Source organism: Osmia lignaria, unplaced genomic scaffold (genome assembly GCF_051020975.1).
Source record: "Osmia lignaria lignaria isolate PbOS001 unplaced genomic scaffold, iyOsmLign1 scaffold0005, whole genome shotgun sequence".
Taxonomy (NCBI): domain Eukaryota; kingdom Metazoa; phylum Arthropoda; class Insecta; order Hymenoptera; family Megachilidae; genus Osmia; species Osmia lignaria.
The window spans coordinates 22140936-22159869 of NW_027478162.1; positions in this window are offsets into that span (position 1 = coordinate 22140936).

The window sequence follows — 18934 nt, forward strand, 5'->3', positions numbered from 1 at the left end:
TGCAGATTTATCTCAAGGGAAGGGGCCTGACGGACATATTTCGAGATATTTCTTCTTCTTGTTGTTCTTCTTCTGCACAGCTAAGCTGGAAGTGGCATTTGCGGCTCGCACTAGTGCACAGTTATCTCAAAGAAAGGGGCCACGGTGTTTCTGTATCTCTATTATGTTGGTGCGGCTTCGGAACTTTTAAATATCTCGATATATCTCGAAAACTACGCTTCTGATCAAAAAATATCATAGAACATAAATTGTAGGAAACATAATTCTCTACAAAAAAGGTCTCTTAACATTTTGCCATAGCTCGCTTCGTTTCCGAGATATTTGCAGATATATCTCAAGGGAAGGGGCCTAACGGACATATTTCGAGATATTTCTTCTTCTTGTTGTTCTTCTTCTGCACAGCTAAACTGGAAGTGGCATTTCCAGCTCGCAATAGTGCAGAGTTATCTCAAAGAAAGGGGCCACGGTGTTTCTGTATCTCTATTATGTTGGTGCAGCTTCGGAACTTTTAAATATCTTGATATATCTCGAGAACTACGCATCTGATCAAAAAATATCATAGAACGTAAAAAGTAGGAAACTTAATTCTCTACAGGAAAGGTCTCTAAACATTTTGCCATAGCTCGCTTCGTTTCCGAGATATTTGCAGATTTATCTCAAGGGAAGGGGCCTGACGGACATATTTTGAGATATTTCTTCTTCTTGTTGTTCTTCTTCTGCACAGCTAAGCTGGAAGTGGCATTTGCAGCTCGCAATAGTGCAGAGTTATCTCAAAGAAAGGGGCCACGGTGTTTCTGTATCTCTATTATGTTGGTGCGGCTTCGGAACTTTTAAATATCTTGATATATCTCGAGAACTACGCATCTGATCAAAAAATATCATAGAACATAAAAAGTAGGAAACTTAATTCTCTACAAAAAAGGTCTCTTAACATTTTGCCATAGCTCGCTTCGTTTCCGAGATATTTGCAGATTTATCTCAAGGGAAGGGGCCTGACGGACATATGTCGAGATATTTCTTCTTCTTGTTGTTCTTCTTCTGCACAGCTGAGCTGGAAGTGGCATTTGCAGGTCGCAATAGTGCAGAGTTATCTCAAAGAAAGGGGCCACGGTGTTTCTGTATCTCTATTATGTTGGTGCGGCTTCGGAACTTTTAAATATCTCGATATATCTTGAAAACTACGCTTCTGATCAAAAAATATCATAGAACGTAAATTGTAGGAAACATTATTCTCTACAAAAAAGGTCTCTTAACATTTTGCCATAGCTCGCTTCGTTTCCGAGATATTTGCAGATTTATCTCAAGGGAAGGGGCCTGACGGACATATTTCGAGATATTTCTTCTTGTTGTTGTTCTTCTTCTGCACAGCTAAGCTGGAAGTGGCATTTGCAGCGCGCAATAGTGCAGAGTTATCTGAAAGAAAGGGGCCACGGTGTTTCTGTATCTCTATTATGTTGGTGCGGCTTCGGAACTTTTAAATATCTCGATATATCTCGAAAACTACGCTTCTGATCAAAAAATATCATAGAACGTAAATTGTAGGAAACATTATTCTCTACAAAAAAGGTCCCTTAACATTTTGCCATAGCTCGCTTCGTTTCCGAGATATTTGCAGATTTATCTCAAGGGAAGGGTCCTGATGGACATATTTCGAGATATTTCTTCTTCTTGTTGTTCTTCTTCTGCACAGCTGAACTGGAAGTGGCATTTCCAGCTCGCAATCGTGCAGAGTTATCTCAAAGAAAGGGGCCACGGTGTTTCTGTATCTCTATTATGTTGGTGCGGCTTCGGAACTATTAAATATCTTGATATATCTCGAGAACTACGCCTCTGATCGAAAAATATCATAGAACATAAAAAGTAGGAAACTTAATTCTCTACAAAAAAGGTCTCTTAACATTTTGCCATAGCTCGCTTCGTTTCCGAGATATTTGCAGATATAACTCAAGGGAAGGGGCCTGACGGACATATTTCGAGATATTTCTTCTTCTTGTTGTTCTTCTTCTGCACAGCTAAGCTGGAAGTGGCATTTGCAGCGCGCAATAGTGCAGAGTTATCTCAAAGAAAGGGGCCACGGTGTTTCTGTATCTCTATTATGTTGGTGCGGCTTCGGAACTTTTAAATATCTTGATATATCTCGACAACTACGCATCTGACCAAAAAATATCATAGAACATAAAAAGTAGGAAACTTAATTCTCTACAAAAAAGGTCGCTTAACATTTTGCCATAGCTCTCTTCGTTTCCGAGATATTTGCAGATTTATCTCAAGGGAAGGGGCCTGACGGACATATTTCGAGATATTTCTTCTTCTTGTTGTTCTTCTTCTGCACAGCTAAGCTGGAAGTGGCATTTGCAGCTCGCAATAGTGCAGAGATATCTCAAAGAAAGGGGCCACGGTGTTTCTGTATCTCTATTATGTTGGTGCGGCTTCGGAACTTTTAAATATCTTGATATATCTCGAGAACTACGCGTCTGATCAAAAAATATCATAGATCATAAATTGTAGGAAACATAATTCTCTACAAAAAAGGTCTCTTAACATTTTGCCATAGCTCGCTTCGTTTCCGAGATATTTGCAGATTTATCTCAAGGGAAGGGTCCTGATGGACATATTTCGAGATATTTCTTCTTCTTGTTGTTCTTCTTCTGCACAGCTAAACTGGAAGTGGCATTTCCAGCTCGCAATCGTGCAGAGTTATCTCAAAGAAAGGGGCCACGGTGTTTCTGTATCTCTATTATGTTGGTGCGGCTTCGGAACTTTTAAATATCTTAATATATCTCGAGAACTACGCATCTGATCAAAAAATATCGTAGAACATAAAAAGTAGGAAACTTAAATCTCTACAAATAAGGTCTCTTAACATTTTGCCATAGCTCGCTTGGTTTCCGAGATATTTGCAGATTTATCTCAAGGGAAGGGGCCTGACGGACATATTCCGAGATATTTCTTCTTCTTGTTGTTCCTCTTCTGCACAGCTAAGCTGGAAGTGGCATTTGCAGGTCGCAATAGTGCAGAGTTATCTCAAAGAAAGGGGCCACGGTGTTTCTGTATCTCTATTATGTTGGTGCGGCTTCGGAACTTTTAAATATCTCGATATATCTCGAAAACTACGCTTCTGATCAAAAAATATCATAGAACATAAATTGTAGGAAACATAATTCTCTACAAAAAAGGTCTCTTAACATTTTGCCATAGCTCGCTTCGTTTCCGAGATATTTGCAGATATATCTCAAGGGAAGGGGCCTAACGGACATATTTCGAGATATTTCTTCTTCTTGTTGTTCTTCTTCTGCACAGCTAAACTGGAAGTGGCATTTCCAGCTCGCAATAGTGCAGAGTTATCTCAAAGAAAGGGGCCACGGTGTTTCTGTATCTCTATTATGTTGGTGCGGCTTCGGAACTTTTAAATATCTTGATATATCTCGAGAACTACGCATCTGATCAAAAAATATCATAGAACGTAAAAAGTAGGAAACTTAATTCTCTACAAGAAAGGTCTCTAAACATTTTGCCATAGCTCGCTTCGTTTCCGAGATATTTGCAGATTTATCTCAAGGGAAGGGGCCTGACGGACATATTTTGAGATATTTCTTCTTCTTGTTGTTCTTCTTCTGCACAGATAAGCTGGAAGTGGCATTTGCAGCTCGCAATAGTGCAGAGTTATCTCAAAGAAAGGGGCCACGGTGTTTCTGTATCTCTATTATGGTGGTGCGGCTTCGGAACTTTTAAATATCTTGATATATTTCGAGAACTACGCATCTGATCAAAAAATATCATAGAACATAAAAAGTAGGAAACTTAATTCTCTACAAAAAAGGTCTCTTAACATTTTGCCATAGCTCGCTTCGTTTCCGAGATATTTGCAGATTTATCTCAAGGGAAGGGGCCTGACGGACATATGTCGAGATATTTCTTCTTCTTGTTGTTCTTCTTCTGCACAGCTGAGCTGGAAGTGGCATTTGCAGGTCGCAATAGTGCAGAGTTATCTCAAAGAAAGGGGCCACGGTGTTTCTGTATCTCTATTATGTTGGTGCGGCTTCGGAACTTTTAAATATCTCGATATATCTTGAAAACTACGCTTCTGATCAAAAAATATCATAGAACGTAAATTGTAGGAAACATTATTCTCTACAAAAAAGGTCTCTTAACATTTTGCCATAGCTCGCTTCGTTTCCGAGATATTTGCAGATTTATCTCAAGGGAAGGGGCCTGACGGACATATTTCGAGATATTTCTTCTTCTTGTTGTTCTTCTTCTGCACATCTAAGCTGGAAGTGGCATTTGCAGGTCGCAATAGTGCAGAGTTATCTCAAAGAATGGGGCCACGGTGTTTCTGTATCTCTATTATGTTGGTGCGGCTTCGGAACTTTTAAATATCTCGATATATCTCGAAAACTACGCTTCTGATCAAAAAATATCGCAGAACGTAAATTGTAGGAAAGATAATTCTGTACAAAAAAGGTCTCTTAACATTTTGCCATAGCTCGTTTCGTTTCCGAGATATTTGCAGATTTATCTCAAGGGAAGGGGCCTGACGGACATATTTCGAGATATTTCTTCTTCTTGTTGTTCTTCTTCTGCACAGCTAAGCTGGAAGTGGCATTTGCCGCTCGCAATAGTGCAGAGTTATCTCAAAGAAAGGGGCCACGGTGTTTCTGTATCTCTATTATGTTGGTGCGGCTTCGGAACTTTTAAATATCTTAATATATCTCGAGAACTACGCATCTGATCAAAAAATATCGTAGAACATAAAAAGTAGGAAACTTAAATCTCTACAAATAAGGTCTCTTAACATTTTGCCATAGCTCGCTTGGTTTCCGAGATATTTGCAGATTTATCTCAAGGGAAGGGGCCTGACGGACATATTCCGAGATATTTCTTCTTCTTGTTGTTCCTCTTCTGCACAGCTAAGCTGGAAGTGGCATTTGCAGGTCGCAATAGTGCAGAGTTATCTCAAAGAAAGGGGCCATGGTGTTTTTGTATCTCTATTATGTTGGTGCAGCTTCGGAACTTTTAAATATCTCGATATATCTCGAAAACTACGCTTCTGATCAAAAAATATCAGAGAACGTAAATTGTAGGAAACATAATTCTCTACAAAAAAGGTCTCTCAACATTTTGCCATAGCTCGCTTGGTTTCCGAGATATTTGCAGATTTATCTCAAGGGAAGGGGCCTGACGGACATATTTCGAGATATTTCTTCTTCTTGTTGTTCTTCTTCTGCACAGCTAAGCTGGAAGTGGCATTTGCGGCTCGCACTAGTGCACAGTTATCTCAAAGAAAGGGGCCACGGTGTTTCTGTATCTCTATTATGTTGGTGCGGCTTCGGAACTTTTAAATATCTCGATATATCTCGAAAACTACGCTTCTGATCAAAAAATATCATAGAACATAAATTGTAGGAAACATAATTCTCTACAAAAAAGGTCTCTTAACATTTTGCCATAGCTCGCTTCGTTTCCGAGATATTTGCAGATATATCTCAAGGGAAGGGGCCTAACGGACATATTTCGAGATATTTCTTCTTCTTGTTGTTCTTCTTCTGCACAGCTAAACTGGAAGTGGCATTTCCAGCTCGCAATAGTGCAGAGTTATCTCAAAGAAAGGGGCCACGGTGTTTCTGTATCTCTATTATGTTGGTGCAGCTTCGGAACTTTTAAATATCTTGATATATCTCGAGAACTACGCATCTGATCAAAAAATATCATAGAACATAAAAAGTAGGAAACTTAATTCTCTACAAAAAAGGTCTCTTAACATTTTGCCATAGCTCGCTTCGTTTCCGAGATATTTGCAGATTTATCTCAAGGGAAGGGGCCTGACGGACATATTTCGAGATATTTCTTCTTCTTGTTGTTCTTCTTCTGCACACCTAAGCTGGAAGTGGCATTTGCGGCTCGCACTAGTGCAGAGTTATCTCAAAGAAAGGGGCCACGGTGTTTCTGTATCTCTATTATGTTGGTGCGGCTTCGGAACTTTTAAATATCTCGATATATCTCGAAAACTACGCTTCTGATCAAAAAATATCATAGAACATAAATTGTAGGAAACATAATTCTTTACAAAAAAGGTCTCTTAACATTTTGCCATAGCTCGCTTCGTTTCCGAGATATTTGCAGATATATCTCAAGGGAAGGGGCCTGACGGACATATTTCGAGATATTTCTTCTTCTTGTTGTTCTTCCTCTGCACAGCTAAGCTGAAAGTGGCATTTGCAGCTCGCAATAGTGCAGAGTTATCTCAAAGAAAGGGGCCACGGTGTTTCTGTATCTCTATTATGTTGGTGCGGGTTCGGAACTTTTAAATATCTTGATATATCTCGAGAACTACGCATCTGATCAAAAAATATCATAGAACATAAAAAGTAGGAAACTTAATTCTCTACAAAAAAGGTCTCTTAGCATTTTGCCATAACTCGCTTCGTTTCCGAGATATTTGCAGATATATCTCAAGGGAAGGGGCCTGACGGACATATTTCGAGATATTTCTTCTTCTTGTTGTTCTTCTTCAGCACAGCTAAACTGGAAGTGGCATTTGCGGCTCGCACTAGTGCAGAGTTATCTCAAAGAAAGGGGCCACGGTGTTTCTGTATCTCTATTATGTTGGTGCGGCTTCGGAACTTTTAAATATCTCGATACATCTCGAAAACTACGATTCTGATCAAAAAATATCATAGAACCTAAATTGTAGGAAACATAATTCTCTACAAAAAAGGTCTCTTAACATTTTGCCATAGCTCGCTTCGTTTCCGAGATATTTGCAGATATATCTCAAGGGAAGGGGTCTGACGGACATATTTCGAGATATTTCTTCTTCTTGTTGTTCTTCTTCTGCACAGCTAAGCTCGAAGTGGCATTTGCAGCTCGCAATAGTGCAGAGTTATCTCAAAGAAAGGGGCCACGGTGTTTCTGTATCTCTATTATGTTGGTGCGGCTTCGGAACTTTTAAATATCTTGATATATCTCGAGAACTACGCATCTGATCAAAAAATATCATAGAACATAAAAAGTAGGAAACTTAATTCTCTACAAAAAGGTCTCTTAACGTTTTGCCATAGCTCGCTTCGTTTCCGAGATATTTGCAGATTTATCTCAAGGGAAGGGGCCTGACGGACATATTTCGAGATATTTCTTCTTCTTGTTGTTCTTCTTCTGCACAGCTAAGCTGGAAGTGGCATTTGCAGCTCGCAATAGTGCAGAGTTATCTCAAAGAAAGAGGCCACGGTGTTTCTGTACCTCTATTATGTTGGAGCGGCTTCGGAATTTTTAAATATCTCGATATATCTCGAAAACTACGCTTCTGATCAAAAAATATCATAGAACATAAATTGTAGGAAACATAATTCTCTACAAAAAAGGTCTCTTAACATTTTGCCATAGCTCGCTTCGTTTCCGAGATATTTGCAGATTTATCTCAAGGGAAGGGGCCTGACGGACATATTTCGAGATACTTCTTCTTCTTGTTGTTCTTCTTCTGCACAGCTAAGCTGGAAGTGGCATTTGCAGGTCGCAATAGTGCAGAGTTATCTCAAAGAAAGGGGCCACGGTGTTTCTGTATCTCTATTATGTTGGTGCGGCTTCGGAACCTTTAAATATCTCGATATATCTCGAAAACTACGCTTCTGATCAAAAAATATCATAGAACTTAAAAAGTAGGAAACGTAATTCTCTACAAAAAAGTTCTCTTAACATTTTGCCATAGCTCGCTTCGTTTCCGAGATATTTGCAGATTTATCTCAAGGGAAGGGGCCTGACAGACATATTTCGAGATATTTCTTCTTCTTCTTGTTCTTCTTCTACGCAGCTAAGCTGGAAGTGGCATTTGCAGCTCTGAATAGTGCAGAGTTATCTCAAAGAAGGGGGCCACGGTGTTTCTGTATCTCTATTATGTTGGTGCGGCTTCGGATCTTTTAAATATCTTGATATATCTCGAGAACTACGCATCTGATCAAAAAATATCATAGAACATAAATAGTAGGAAACTTAATTCTCTACAAAAAGGTCCCTCAACATTTTGCCATAGCTCGCTTCGTTTCCGAGATATTTGCACATTTATCTCAAGGGAAGGGGCCTAACGGACATATTTCGAGATATTTCTTCTTCTTGTTGTTCTTCTTCTGCACAGCTAAGCTGGAAGTGGCATTTGCTGCTCGCACTAGTGCAGAGTTATCTCAAAGAAAGGGGCCACGGTATTTCTGTATCTCTATTATGTTGGTGCGGCTTCGGAACTTTTAAATATCTCGATATATCTCGAAAACTACGCTTCTGATCAAAAAATATCATAGCACATAAATTGTAGGAAACATAATTCTCTACAAAAAACGTCTCTTAACATTTTGCCATAGCTCGCTTCGTTTCCGAGATATTTGCAGATTTATCTCAAGGGAAGGGGCCTGACGGACATATTTCGAGATATTCCTTCTTCTTGTTGTTCTTCTTCTGCACAGCTAAGCTGGAAGTGGCATTTGCAGCTCGCAATAGTGCAGAGTTATCTCAAAGAGAGGGGCCACGGTGTTTCTGTATCTCTATTATGTTGGTGCGGCTTCGGAACTTTTAAATATCTTGATATATCTCGAGAACTACGCATCTGATCAAAAAATATCATAGAAGATAAAAAGTAGGAAACTTAATTCTCTACAAAAATGGTCTCTTAACATTTTGCCATAGCTCGCTTCGTTTCCGAAATCTTTGCAGATTTATCTCAAGGGAAGGGGCCTGACGGACATATTTCGAGATATTTCTTCTTCTTGTTGTTCTTCTTCTGCACAGCTAAGCTGGAAGTGGCATTTGCGGCTCGCACTAGTGCAGAGTTATCTCAAAGGAAGAGGCCACGGTGTTTCTGTATCTCTATTATGTTGGTGCGGCTTCGGAACTTTTAAATATCTCGATATATCTCGAAAACTACTGCTTCTGATCAAAAAATATCATAGCACATAAATTGTGGGAAACATAATTCTCTACAAAAAACGTCTCTTAACATTTTGCCATAGCTCGCTTCGTTTCCGAGATATTTGCAGATTTATCTCAAGGGAAGGGGCCTGACGGACATATTTCGAGATATTTCTTCTTCTTGTTGTTCTTCTTCTGCACAGCTAAGCTGGAAGTGGCATTTGCAGCTCGCAATAGTGCAGAGTTATCTCAAAGAGAGGGGCCACGGTGTTTCTGTATCTCTATTATGTTGGTGCGGCTTCGGAACTTTTAAATATCTTGATATATCTCGAGAACTACGCATCTGATCAAAAAATATCATAGAACATAAATTGTGGGAAACATAATTCTCTACAAAAAACGTCTCTTAACATTTTGCCATAGCTCGCTTCGTTTCCGAGATATTTGCAGATTTATCTCAAGGGAAGGGGCCTGACGGACATATTTCGAGATATTTCTTCTTCTTGTTGTTCTTCTTCTGCACAGCTAAGCTGGAAGTGGCATTTGCAGCTCGCAATAGTGCAGAGTTATCTCAAAGAGAGGGGCCACGGTGTTTCTGTATCTCTATTATGTTGGTGCGGCTTCGGAACTTTTAAATATCTTGATATATCTCGAGAACTACGCATCTGATCAAAAAATATCATAGAACATAAATTGTAGGAAACATAATTCTCTACAAAAAACGTCTCTTAACATTTTGCCATAGCTCGCTTCGTTTCCGAGATATTTGCAGATTCAGCTCAAAGGAACGGGCCTGACGGACATATTTCGAGATATTTCTTCTTCTTGTTGTTCTTCTTCTGCACAGCTAAGCTGGAAGTGGCATTTGCAGCTCGCAATAGTGCAGAGTAATCTCAAAGAAAGGGGCCACGGTGTTTCTGTATCTCTATTATGTTGGTGCGGCTTCGGAACTTTTAAATATCTTGATATATCTCGAGAACTACGCATCTGATCGAAAAATATCATAGAAGATAAAAAGTAGGAAACTTAATTCTCTACAAAAAAGGTCTCTAAACATTTTGCCATAGCTCGCTTCGTTTCCGAGATATTTGCAGATATATCTCAAGGGAAGGGGCCTGACGGACATATTTCGAGATATTTCTTCTTCTTGTTGTTCTTCTTCTGCACAGCTAAGCTGGAAGTGGCATTTGCTGCACGCACTAGTGCAGAGTTATCTCAAAGAAAGGGGCCACGGTATTTCTGTATCTCTATTATGTTGGTGCGGCTTCGGAACTTTTAAATATCTCGATATATCTCGAAAACTACGCTTCTGATCAAAAAATATCATAGCACATAAATTGTAGGAAACATAATTCTCTACAAAAAACGTCTCTTAACATTTTGCCATAGCTCGCTTCGTTTCCGAGATATTTGCAGATTTATCTCAAGGGAAGGGGCCTGACGGACATATTTCGAGATATTTCTTCTTCTTGTTGTTCTTCTTCTGCACAGCTAAGCTGGAAGTGGCATTTGCAGCTCGCAATAGTGCAGAGTTATCTCAAAGAAAGGGGCCACGGTGTTTCTGTATCTCTATTATGTTGGTGCGGCTTCGGAACTTTTAAATATCTTGATATATCTCGAGAACTACGCATCTGATCGAAAAATATCATAGAACATAAAAAGTAGAAAACTTAATTCTCTACAAAAAAGGTCTCTTAACATTTTGCCATAGCTCGCTTCGTTTCCGAGATATTTGCAGATTTATCTCAAGGGAAGGGGCCTGACGGACATATTTCGAGATATTTCTTCTTCTTGTTGTTCTTCTTCGTGCACAGCTAAGCTGGAAGTGGCATTTGCGGCTCGCACTAGTGCAGAGTTATCTCAAAGAAAGGGGCCACGGTGTTTCTGAATCTCTATTATGTTGGTGCGGCTTCGGAACTTTTAAATATCTCGATATATCTCGAAAACTACGCTTCTGATCAAAAAATATCATAGAACATAAATTGTACGAAACATAATTCTCTACAAAAAACGTCTCTTATCATTTTGCCATAGCTCGCTTCGTTTCCGAGATATTTGCAGATTCAGCTCAAAGGAACGGGCCTGACGGACATATTTCGAGATATTTCTTCTTCTTGTTGTTCTTCTTCTGCACAGCTAAGCTGGAAGTGGCATTTGCAGCTCGCAATAGTGCAGAGTAATCTCAAAGAAAGGGGCCACGGTGTTTCTGTATCTCTATTATGTTGGTGCGGCTTCGGAACTTTTAAATATCTTGATATATCTCGAGAACTACGCATCTGATCAAAAAATACCATAGAACATAAAAAGTAGGAAACTTAATTCTCTACAAAAAAGGTCTCTTAACGTTTTGCCATAGCTCGCTTCGTTTCCGAGATATTTGCAGATTTATCTCAAGGGAAGGGGCCTGACGGACATATTTCGAGATATTTCTTCTTCTTGTTGTTCTTCTTCTGCACAGCTAAGCTGGAAGTGGCATTTGCGGCTCGCACAAGTGCAGAGTTATCTCGAAGAAAAGGGCCACGGTGTTTCTGTATCTCTATTATGTTGGTGCGGCTTCGGAACTTTTAAATATCTTGATATATCTCGAGAACTACGCATCTGATCAAAAAATACCATAGAACATAAAAAGTAGGAAACATAATTCTCTACAAAAAACGTCTCTTAACATTTTGCCATAGCTCGCTTCGTTTCCGAGATATTTGCAGATATATCTCAAGGGAAGGGGCCTGACGGACATATTTCGAGATATTTCTTCTTCTTGTTGTTCTTCTTCTGCACAGCTAAGCTGGAAGTGGCATTTGCTGCACGCACTAGTGCAGAGTTATCTCAAAGAAAGGGGCCACGGTATTTCTGTATCTCTATTATGTTGGTGCGGCTTCGGAACTTTTAAATATCTTGATATATCTCGAGAACTACGCATCTGATCAAAAAATATCATAGAAGATAAAAAGTAGGAAACTTAATTCTCTACAAAAAAGGTCTCTTAACATTTTGCCATAGCTCGCTTCGTTTCCGAGATATTTGCAGATTTATCTCAAGGGAAGGGGCCTGACGGACATATTTCGAGATATTTCTTCTTCTTGTTGTTCTTCTTCTGCACAGCTAAGCTGGAAGTGGCATTTGCGGCTCGCACTAGTGCAGAGTTATCTCAAAGAAAGAGGCCACGGTGTTTCTGTATCTCTATTATGTTGGTGCGGCTTCGGAACTTTTAAATATCTTGATATATCTCGAGAACTACGCATCTGATCAAAAAATATCATAGAAGATAAAAAGTAGGAAACTTAATTCTCTACAAAAAAGGTCTCTTAACATTTTGCCATAGCTCGCTTCGTTTCCGAGATATTTGCAGATATATCTCAAGGGAAGGGGCCTGACGGACATATTTCGAGATATTTCTTCTTCTTGTTGTTCTTCTTCTGCACAGCTAAGCTGGAAGTGGCATTTGCAGCTCGCAATAGTGCAGAGTTATCTCAAAGAAGGGGGCCACGGTGTTTCTGTATCTCTATTATGTTGGTGCGGCTTCGCAACTTTTAAATATCTTGATATATCTCGAGAACTACGCATCTGCTCAAAAAATATCATAGAACATAAATAGTAGGAAACTTAATTCTCTACAAAAAGGTCCCTCAACATTTTGCCATAGCTCGCTTCGTTTCCGAGATATTTGCACATTTATCTCAAGGGAATGGGCCTAACGGACATATTTCGAGATATTTCTTCTTCTTGTTGTTCTTCTTCTGCACAGCTAAGCTGGAAGTGGCATTTGCAGCTCGCAATAGTGCAGAGTTATCTCAAAGAAAGGGGCCACGGTGTTTCTGCATCTCTATTATGTTGGTGCGGCTTCGGAACTTTTAAATATCTCGATATATCTCGAAAACTACGCTTCTGATCAAAAAATATCATAGAACATAAATTGTACGAAACATAATTCTCTACAAAAAACGTCTCTTATCATTTTGCCATAGCTCGCTTCGTTTCCGAGATATTTGCAGATTCAGCTCAAAGGAACGGGCCTGACGGACATATTTCGAGATATTTCTTCTTCTTGTTGTTCTTCTTCTGCACAGCTAAGCTGGAAGTGGCATTTGCAGCTCGCAATAGTGCAGAGTAATCTCAAAGAAAGGGGCCACGGTGTTTCTGTATCTCTATTATGTTGGTGCGGCTTCGGAACTTTTAAATATCTTGATATATCTCGAGAACTACGCATCTGATCAAAAAATACCATAGAACATAAAAAGTAGGAAACTTAATTCTCTACAAAAAAGGTCTCTTAACGTTTTGCCATAGCTCGCTTCGTTTCCGAGATATTTGCAGATTTATCTCAAGGGAAGGGGCCTGACGGACATATTTCGAGATATTTCTTCTTCTTGTTGTTCTTCTTCTGCACAGCTAAGCTGGAAGTGGCATTTGCGGCTCGCACAAGTGCAGAGTTATCTCGAAGAAAGGGGCCACGGTGTTTCTGTATCTCTATTATGTTGGTGCGGCTTCGGAACTTTTAAATATCTTGATATATCTCGAGAACTACGCATCTGATCAAAAAATACCATAGAACATAAAAAGTAGGAAACATAATTCTCTACAAAAAACGTCTCTTAACATTTTGCCATAGCTCGCTTCGTTTCCGAGATATTTGCAGATATATCTCAAGGGAAGGGGCCTGACGGACATATTTCGAGATATTTCTTCTTCTTGTTGTTCTTCTTCTGCACAGCTAAGCTGGAAGTGGCATTTGCTGCACGCACTAGTGCAGAGTTATCTCAAAGAAAGGGGCCACGGTATTTCTGTATCTCTATTATGTTGGTGCGGCTTCGGAACTTTTAAATATCTTGATATATCTCGAGAACTACGCATCTGATCAAAAAATATCATAGAAGATAAAAAGTAGGAAACTTAATTCTCTACAAAAAAGGTCTCTTAACATTTTGCCATAGCTCGCTTCGTTTCCGAGATATTTGCAGATTTATCTCAAGGGAAGGGGCCTGACGGACATATTTCGAGATATTTCTTCTTCTTGTTGTTCTTCTTCTGCACAGCTAAGCTGGAAGTGGCATTTGCGGCTCGCACTAGTGCAGAGTTATCTCAAAGAAAGAGGCCACGGTGTTTCTGTATCTCTATTATGTTGGTGCGGCTTCGGAACTTTTAAATATCTCGATATATCTCGAAAACTACGCTTCTGATCAAAAAATATCATAGCACATAAATTGTGGGAAACATAATTCTCTACAAAAAACGTCTCTTAACATTTTGCCATAGCTCGCTTCGTTTCCGAGATATTTGCAGATTTATCTCAAGGGAAGGGGCCTGACGGACATATTTCGAGATATTTCTTCTTCTTGTTGTTCTTCTTCTGCACAGCTAAGCTGGAAGTGGCATTTGCAGCTCGCAATAGTGCAGAGTTATCTCAAAGAGAGGGGCCACGGTGTTTCTGTATCTCTATTATGTTGGTGCGGCTTCGGAACTTTTAAATATCTTGATATATCTCGAGAACTACGCATCTGATCAAAAAATATCATAGAACATAAATTGTAGGAAACATAATTCTCTACAAAAAACGTCTCTTAACATTTTGCCATAGCTCGCTTCGTTTCCGAGATATTTGCAGATTCAGCTCAAAGGAACGGGCCTGACGGACATATTTCGAGATATTTCTTCTTCTTGTTGTTCTTCTTCTGCACAGCTAAGCTGGAAGTGGCATTTGCAGCTCGCAATAGTGCAGAGTAATCTCAAAGAAAGGGGCCACGGTGTTTCTGTATCTCTATTATGTTGGTGCGGCTTCGGAACTTTTAAATATCTTGATATATCTCGAGAACTACGCATCTGATCGAAAAATATCATAGAAGATAAAAAGTAGGAAACTTAATTCTCTACAAAAAAGGTCTCTTAACATTTTGCCATAGCTCGCTTCGTTTCCGAGATATTTGCAGATATATCTCAAGGGAAGGGGCCTGACGGACATATTTCGAGATATTTCTTCTTCTTGTTGTTCTTCTTCTGCACAGCTAAGCTGGAAGTGGCATTTGCAGCTCGCAATAGTGCAGAGTTATCTCAAAGAAGGGGGCCACGGTGTTTCTGTATCTCTATTATGTTGGTGCGGCTTCGCAACTTTTAAATATCTTGATATATCTCGAGAACTACGCATCTGCTCAAAAAATATCATAGAACATAAATAGTAGGAAACTTAATTCTCTACAAAAAGGTCCCTCAACATTTTGCCATAGCTCGCTTCGTTTCCGAGATATTTGCACATTTATCTCAAGGGAATGGGCCTAACGGACATATTTCGAGATATTTCTTCTTCTTGTTGTTCTTCTTCTGCACAGCTAAGCTGGAAGTGGCATTTGCAGCTCGCAATAGTGCAGAGTTATCTCAAAGAAAGGGGCCACGGTGTTTCTGTATCTCTATTATGTTGGTGCGGCTTCGGAACTTTTAAATATCTTGATATATCTCGAGAACTACGCATCTGATCAAAAAATATCATAGAACATAAAAAGTAGGAAACTTAATTCTCTACAAAAAAGGTCTCTTAACATTTTGCCATAGCTCGCTTCGTTTCCGAGATATTTGCAGATTTATCTCCAGGGAAGGGGCCTGACGGACATATTTCGAGATATTTCTTCTTCTTGTTGTTCTTCTTCTGCACAGCTAAGCTGGAAGTGGCATTTGCAGCTCGCAATAGTGCAGAGTTATCTCAAAGAAAGGGGCCACGGTGTTTCTGTATCTCTATTATGTTGGTGCGGCTTCGGAACTTTTAAATATCTTGATATATCTCGAGAACTACGCATCTGATCGAAAAATATCATAGAACATAAAAAGTAGAAAACTTAATTCTCTACAAAAAGGTCTCTTAACATTTTGCCATAGCTCGCTTCGTTTCCGAGATATTTGCAGATTTATCTCAAGGGAAGGGGCCTGACGGACATATTTCGAGATATTTCTTCTTCTTGTTGTTCTTCTTCGTGCACAGCTAAGCTGGAAGTGGCATTTGCGGCTCGCACTAGTGCAGAGTTATCTCAAAGAAAGGGGCCACGGTGTTTCTGAATCTCTATTATGTTGGTGCGGCTTCGGAACTTTTAAATATCTCGATATATCTCGAAAACTACGCTTCTGATCAAAAAATATCATAGAACATAAATTGTACGAAACATAATTCTCTACAAAAAACGTCTCTTATCATTTTGCCATAGCTCGCTTCGTTTCCGAGATATTTGCAGATTCAGCTCAAAGGAACGGGCCTGACGGACATATTTCGAGATATTTCTTCTTCTTGTTGTTCTTCTTCTGCACAGCTAAGCTGGAAGTGGCATTTGCAGCTCGCAATAGTGCAGAGTAATCTCAAAGAAAGGGGCCACGGTGTTTCTGTATCTCTATTATGTTGGTGCGGCTTCGGAACTTTTAAATATCTTGATATATCTCGAGAACTACGCATCTGATCAAAAAATACCATAGAACATAAAAAGTAGGAAACTTAATTCTCTACAAAAAAGGTCTCTTAACATTTTGCCATAGCTCGCTTCGTTTCCGAGATATTTGCAGATTTATCTCAAGGGAAGGGGCCTGACGGACATATTTCGAGATATTTCTTCTTCTTGTTGTTCTTCTTCTGCTCAGCTAAGCTGGAAGTGGCATTTGCGGCTCGCACAAGTGCAGAGTTATCTCGAAGAAAGGGGCCACGGTGTTTCTGTATCTCTATTATGTTGGTGCGGCTTCGGAACTTTTAAATATCTTGATATATCTCGAGAACTACGCATCTGATCAAAAAATACCATAGAACATAAAAAGTAGGAAACATAATTCTCTACAAAAAACGTCTCTTAACATTTTGCCATAGCTCGCTTCGTTTCCGAGATATTTGCAGATATATCTCAAGGGAAGGGGCCTGACGGACATATTTCGAGATATTTCTTCTTCTTGTTGTTCTTCTTCTGCACAGCTAAGCTGGAAGTGGCATTTACAGCTCGCAATAGTGCAGAGTTATCTCAAAGAAAGGGGCCACGGTGTTTCTGTATCTCTATTATGTTGGTGCGGCTTCGGAACTTTTAAATATCTTGATATATCTCGAGAACTACGCATCTGATCAAAAAATATCAGAGAACATAAAAAGTAGGAAACTTAATTCTCTACAAAAAAGGTCTCTTAACATTTTGCCATAGCTCGCTTCGTTTCCGAGATATTTGCAGATTTATCTCAAGGGAAGGGGCCAGACGGACATATTTCGAGATATTTCTTCTTCTTGTTGTTCTTCTTCTGCACAGCTAAGCTGGAAGTGGCATTTGCGGCTCGCACTAGTGCAGAGTTATCTCAAAGAAAGGGGCCACGGTGTTTCTGTATCTCTATTATGTTGGTGCGGCTTCGGAACTTTTAAATATCTTGATATATCTCGAGAACTACGCATCTGATCAAAAAATATCATAGAACATAAAAAGTAGGAAACTTAATTCTCTACAAAAAACGTCTCTTAACATTTTGCCATAGCTCGCTTCGTTTCCGAGATATTTGCAGATTTATCTCCAGGGAAGGGGCCTGACGGACATATTTCGAGATATTTCTTCTTCTTGTTGTTCTTCTTCTGCACAGCTAAGCTGGAAGTGGCATTTGCAGCTCGCAATAGTGCAGAGTTATCTCAAAGAAAGGGGCCACGGTGTTTCTGTATCTCTATTATGTTGGTGCGGCTTCGGAACTTTTAAATATCTTGATATATCTCGAGAACTACGCATCTGATCAAAAAATATCATAGAACATAAAAAGTAGGAGACTTAATTCTCTACAAATAAAGTCTCTTAACATTTTGCCATAGCTCGCTTCGTTTCCGAGATATTTGCAGATATATCTCAAGGGAAGGGGCCTGACGGACATATTTAGAGATATTTCTTCTTCTTGTTGTTCTTCTTCTGCACAGCTAAGCTGGAAGTGGCATTTGCAGCTCGCAATAGTGCAGAGTTATCTCAAAGAAAGGGGCCACGGTGTTTCTGTATCTCTATTATGTTGGTGCGGCTTCGGAACTTTTAAATATCTTGATATATCTCGAGAACTACGCATCTGATCGAAAAATATCATAGAACATAAAAAGTAGAAAACTTAATTCTCTACAAAAAAGGTCTCTTAACATTTTGCCATAGCTCGCTTCGTTTCCGAGATATTTGCAGATTTATCTCAAGGGAAGGGGCCTGACGGACATATTTCGAGATATTTCTTCTTCTTGTTGTTCTTCTTCGTGCACAGCTAAGCTGGAAGTGGCATTTGCGGCTCGCACTAGTGCAGAGTTATCTCAAAGAAAGGGGCCACGGTGTTTCTGAATCTCTATTATGTTGGTGCGGCTTCGGAACTTTTAAATATCTCGATATATCTCGAAAACTACGCTTCTGATCAAAAAATATCATAGAACATAAATTGTAGGAAACATAATTCTCTACAAAAAACGTCTCTTAACATTTTGCCATAGCTCGCTTCGTTTCCGAGATATTTGCAGATTCAGCTCAAAGGAACGGGCCTGACGGACATATTTCGAGATATTTCTTCTTCTTGTTGTTCTTCTTCTGCACAGCTAAGCTGGAAGTGGCATTTGCAGCTCGCAATAGTGCAGAGTAATCTCAAAGAAAGGGGCCACGGTGTTTCTGTATCTCTATTATGTTGGTGCGGCTTCGGAACTTTTAAATATCTTGATATATCTCGAGAACTACGCATCTGATCAAAAAATACCATAGAACATAAAAAGTAGGAAACTTAATTCTCTACAAAAAACGTCTCTTAACATTTTGCCATAGCTCGCTTCGTTTCCGAGATATTTGCAGATTTATCTCCAGGGAAGGGGCCTGACGGACATACTTCGAGATATTTCTTCTTCTTGTTGTTCTTCTTCTGCACAGCTAAGCTGGAAGTGGCATTTGCAGCTCGCAGTAGTGCAGAGTTATCTCAAAGAAAGGGGCCACGGTGTTTCTGTATCTCTATTATGTTGGTGCGGCTTCGGAACTTTTAAATATCTTGATATATCTCGAGAACTACGCATCTGATCAAAAAATATCATAGAACATAAAAAGTAGGAAAC